This window comes from Pteropus vampyrus, unplaced genomic scaffold, assembly GCF_000151845.1.
Source record: "Pteropus vampyrus isolate Shadow unplaced genomic scaffold, Pvam_2.0 Scaffold82, whole genome shotgun sequence".
Lineage (NCBI taxonomy): Eukaryota > Metazoa > Chordata > Mammalia > Chiroptera > Pteropodidae > Pteropus > Pteropus vampyrus.
The window spans coordinates 3,957,507-3,962,615 of record NW_011888863.1 but is presented as its reverse complement, the minus strand read 5'-3'; the positions used below and the strand labels follow the sequence as shown (position 1 = coordinate 3,962,615).

The 5,109-nt window shown below is 41.4% G+C and overlaps 1 protein-coding gene across 1 annotated transcript in view; it reads right to left on the bottom strand.

Annotated features, from left to right (window-relative positions):
- CCDC91 (coiled-coil domain containing 91) overlaps positions 1-2,595 on the bottom strand; it is a 294,142-nt gene extending 291,547 nt beyond the window's left edge. Inside the window, exon 1 of the mRNA XM_011363116.2 lies at positions 2,369-2,595. The gene's annotated coding sequence lies outside the window, so the exon portion shown is untranslated. The remainder of the gene's footprint in view (positions 1-2,368) is intronic.
- Between the last annotated feature and the right edge of the window lie 2,514 nt (positions 2,596-5,109).

The window sequence follows — 5,109 nt, the reverse complement described above, 5'->3', positions numbered from 1 at the left end:
TGGATGAGTCAAAAAAGCATTAAGAAACCAGAAACAAATTCTACATCCAGTAGGATTCCATTTATATAACATTCCAGAAAAGACAAAGCTATAGGGACAGAACAGATCAGTGGTTGCCAGGACCTATGGGTGAGGGGAGGGGAAAAAGGGAGAAGGCATAAAGAAACTTTTTGAAATGGAGAAGTCCTTTGCCTGGATTGTGGTGGTTCCAGGACTCTACGCATTTGTCAGAGTTTATATTTATAAGTTAAAAGTGCTTTTTAACTTGTAAAACATATCTCAGTAAACCTAAATTTTAAAAGACGGAGGACATGTCCTTTTGAAAATTATGCATCAAATTAAATGAGGTACATTGAACTTACTGGGTATGAGGGTGGGGGAGAGACAGTGAGGAAACCAAAAATCCTTAGAAATATTGCAAATCGAAAAAAGAATTATTAGTAGTAAAGAAGAAGAAACATATACTGATACAAAGAGTTGATCTAAAGGGAGTTGCCATTATTTGGACAGAAAATAACAAAATTTGATGAGCTCTCAAGAAAGACCAGAAGTCACAAGGAACAGGTTGATAAAGGAGCACCATAATTACGAGCTAAAATTTGGAAACGTACCCTAAACACTCCCCTTCCAATTTACTAATGGAAAAGGTCTCACCCACCCCAATGTGTCCCTATTCCAACTTCTGCTATGAAGAGAAAGATGATAAATTTTCAGATAACTTCTTTATTAATAACAAATCTTACATCTACAGCTAGGGGCACAAGATGAAATGCCTCTTACTAGGCACATTCCTATTTGTCCATTTAAGCTCCAGACCAGCTAAACTGGTAACCATCTTTCTTCTTTTACTGAAAAACAAAACAAAAAAACGGTGCTGTCCCCTCTGGTGACTTTCTATAGTTTCTTTTTATCTAGTATTAAGATGATTAAAATAAAAAACAAAAAGCTCTCAAGTTTTGAGTTGATCACTTCAATAAGATACATTTCTCAATTAACAAACGTTAAAAGGTAAATTGTAACTTTCATCGCTTTTGTTTCTTTTATGTTTATTCCATTTGGCTTATACGGTTGCTAAGAAACCAGTTCATAATAAGATTTCCCAGCCCACAGAACAACCTCCTAGCCTGCCTGGAGGATACCAAACATTATAACCAGAGCAATTCTCTAGCACATAATTTACGGGCTAGCCAGCGCCACACAGGTGCACTCTCCCTGGCATTCCCCCTGCTCCATTTATCTAACAGGTACAGTACAGCTAATGCAACAGAAATTGTAGCAGAGGGCAAATGGGATGATTTTAAGTGTAGCGCTCTCCGATGGCACAAAATAAAGCGAAATTATTGTCAGTCCGTGTCACTCCACCCAACTAAATATTCTAGGTATTTCGCCTTAAACTGTGGGGTGAAATTTTAGCCCACCCCAATTACTCCACCACGCAACATACAAACTATTTCCAAAAGTCATCATCCAACTACCTCTCTGATAAATATTTGGAAAAGGCGGCATCTGCCCAGTTCGGAGCGAAAGGGAAGGAAAAGAGTCGGAATTCTTAAGGGGCGGCTGAGTCACCTACAGCTGTGGCCAGAACTTTACCCTCCAGGAAATCAGGCTCTGCCCCAACTCTCATCAGGGAAACAAGTGAGAGTAGCAGCAACAGTAGTATTATCCTACCAGAAAAACACTCGGCGAGCTTTTAAAAGAGCTGTCATTCCTTAAAGTGAAGCCAATATCGGTTCCCCGTCCAAAGCTTTCCTCCGCAGCGCACAACACGGGCAGATGGAAGAAATATCTTTATTGTGCGGTATGCGGGCGCACTTACGGGGGTAAAGGATGCCTCACCACTTGGAAAGTTACTGCCTCCTGTCTTAACCCCGAAATGTCACTTTTATCTCAACATGTGACCCAAAGTAACCATAAGGAAATGTGGCTGACAAGCACAGCAGTTTCTGCCCGGATGTACTTGGCAAAGTAGAAGCAGAAACATATACCGGGCGCAATCGTGAAAACTTTACAAGAATCAGTCTCCGCTCGGTGGGACTTTCCGTGACACAACAATCACGTGTACTTGTGCGTAAACTTTCGAAAATATTCGATTCTGGAACGTGGATGGGGGTGAAACCTGCCGGGGCCGAAACTCGCCGGCGAGAGCAAAGTGCAGGTGGGCATTCGCTGCGAAAGGAGCGAGGCTGGGTTCCAGCTGGCGGCGGGTCACGCCCCCTGACTCCGGCCCCGGCGACCTCGGGGGGTGAGGCGGGACGCTCTCCCTGCTCGCGTGGGGCGCTGCGAGCGCGCGCCCAGGCCCCTCCGGGCGTGCCGCCCGCCTCGCGCGGCCCCGGTACCCAGGCCCGGAAGGCGAGCGTCGATTTACCTGCTCCCTGCTCCCGCTCACCGTCGCCGCCGCCGCCGCCGCGCTGCTCACCCACGCTACTAGGTGAGCCACCCCCAGCACACAGAAGGACCCACACGTATACACCCAGGGCACGACCCCAGACCCGCGAAGTGGGAAACCGCGGCCCCAGTAACACAAGTAGGGGTAGCCCACACACTACCCGGCTTCGGAACCCTCTGCCCCCGGAAGTTGATTTCCACCAAAGGCCCGCCCAACGCTGCGCCAGTCACTCAACGCAAACACGCATGTCACGTGGCCCCAGGCTGAGGCCAGAGCTGAGGTCCCCATCCTCAGAGCCAGGGCACCCTTGGTGTGAGTGGTCCGGTCAGGGTTTCCCCTGAAAGGGAATGACTCAGAAGCTACCTCTTGTTAGTTACAGCTTGAGTGACAAGTCCAGTTCCTATGACTAATTCATGCAAATAAAACTATTCCCAAAATGACACTTCCATCTGGGGCTCTGTAGGATTGTTTTTAAGAAGAGCTGGGCCTAAAGTCTTCACCACTTCCAAGCAGAGTTCAGTAAAAATTGAAGGTGAGCTAAATGCCTGACTAGTAAATGCTCAAGAAACAGTTGACTAGCCAGCTAGTCTATCTCATCTTTGCATATCTGAACTCAGAACCACGGTAATACACCAAGGCCGAAAGCCTCGCCAGACCACTGCTATATGACTTCAAAGAACGCTGCCCTAGATTTACTGTTTATCTTCAACTCCAGAGCATAGCAATTTGTACATGTCATCTCTGTTTCAAAGACAGTTTATTTTCAGCTGTCAAGCCACCCTCTTTTTCCCAAGACTTTAGGCAAATAGTTTCTGCAGGAGAAAAAGAAAAAAGAATGACATAACTGATAAAGTTTAATTCGAAAGAAAGCATTTTTTTTTTTTTTTGGTCCATTTCAGACTGTCAACAGCTATTAGAAACAGTCAACTAGTAAGACACTTGTTAAAAATTTTTCCTTTTTTTACATGGAAGGAATCTGGAGAACATTTATTTAACAATTTTTAAATGAGTGTATACTATATGCCCAGCACTGGGCCAAGTTGTAACAATCTAAGAGTGAACAAGTTACATTCAAGATCTCTGCCTTCAAGAGTTTACAGTCTAGTGAGAAAGACAAAGAATTTGTGAACTTTGAGCATAAGGCTCTAGAATATTCACATTCATTGTTTAACAAGCATTCTTTAATATTTTGGGCAACATTATTTTCTCATCTGTCCATTGAACTAAATTGGTTTAAATCTGTAATAGTCTCTGATTTGTACTGGAGGTGGCAAATGTCAGGATTGCTGGTGAGTAAAGCTAGTGAGTAAAGCTTCATCTGGGTTTGCAGCAGCTCCCCAGCACTAGCATCACTGCCTCAGCTCCACCTGAGATCATCAAGCATTAGAGTCTCATAGGAGCACTGGTCCCTGGTGCCAATAAGTTTGGGGACCACTGGTGTGTTGTACTTTGAAAGTTGCTAAAGGAGTAGATCTTAAAAGTTAGAACTGACACCAATGATAGCAGAAGAAATGAAATAATAAAAATTAGAACAGAAATAAATGAAACAGAGAACAGAAAAACAAGAGAAAAGATTAAGTAAGTAAGAGTCGGTTCTTTGAAAAGACGAACAAAATTTACAAATCCTTAGACTAAACAAGAAAAAGTAAAAGGGCCTAAATCAACAAAATTATAAAGAAAAATGGAGATATTACAAATGATTCCACAGAAATTCAAAAGGATCATAAAAGGTTACTATGAATAACTATATACCAACAAACCAGACAACCTAGAAGAAATGGAAAAATTCTTAGGAACATACAACTAAACAAGATTGAATCAGGAAGAAATAGAAAATCTGAATAGACACATTACTAGAAAGAAGAATTGAATCGGTAATCAAACATCTTCCAACGAATTAAAGTCAAAGACCGTATAGTCTTGCGAATTTTACCAAACATTTAGAGAAGTATTAACACCAGTCTTTCTCAAATTCTTTGAAAAAATAAAAGAGGAAGGAACACTCCCAAACTCATTTTATGCAGCCAGCATTATCCTGATACCAAAACCAGGAAAAGATACTACTATACAGGAAAACTACAGGCCTGAGAGATATAGATACAAAAATTCTCAATAAAATACTAGCTAACCAAATTCAGCAGTACATTATAAGGATTATTCATCACGATCAAGTGGGATTTACCCTTGGGATGGACAGATGCTTTAGCACATGCAAATCAATCGGTGTAATATACCACATTAATAGAATGAAAGGAGAGAGTCATATGATCATCTCAAGAGACAAAGAAAAAACGTTTGATAAAATTTAACATCTTTTCATGATAAAAACTCAAAAAATTAGGCATCGAAAGAACATATCTCAACATAATAAAGGCCATATATGACAAAGCCACAACTAACAACATATTTACAGGTGAAATGTTGAAAGATTTTCCTCTAAGATCAAGAACAAGACAGGAGTGCTCACTCTTACTACTCCTACTCAACATAGTACAGGAAATCCTACCTAGAGCATCAGGCAAGATAAAGAAATAAAAGGTGTCGCAATTGGAAAGGAAGAAGTAAAATTGTCTCTATTTACAGCTGACATGATTCTTTACATAGAAAACCCTAAAGACAACCAAAACATTACTAGATCTAGTCAACAAATTTGGTTAACTTGCAGGTTATTAAGTTAACATACAAAAAATAGCAGAGTTTCTATACATTAATAAATTTTC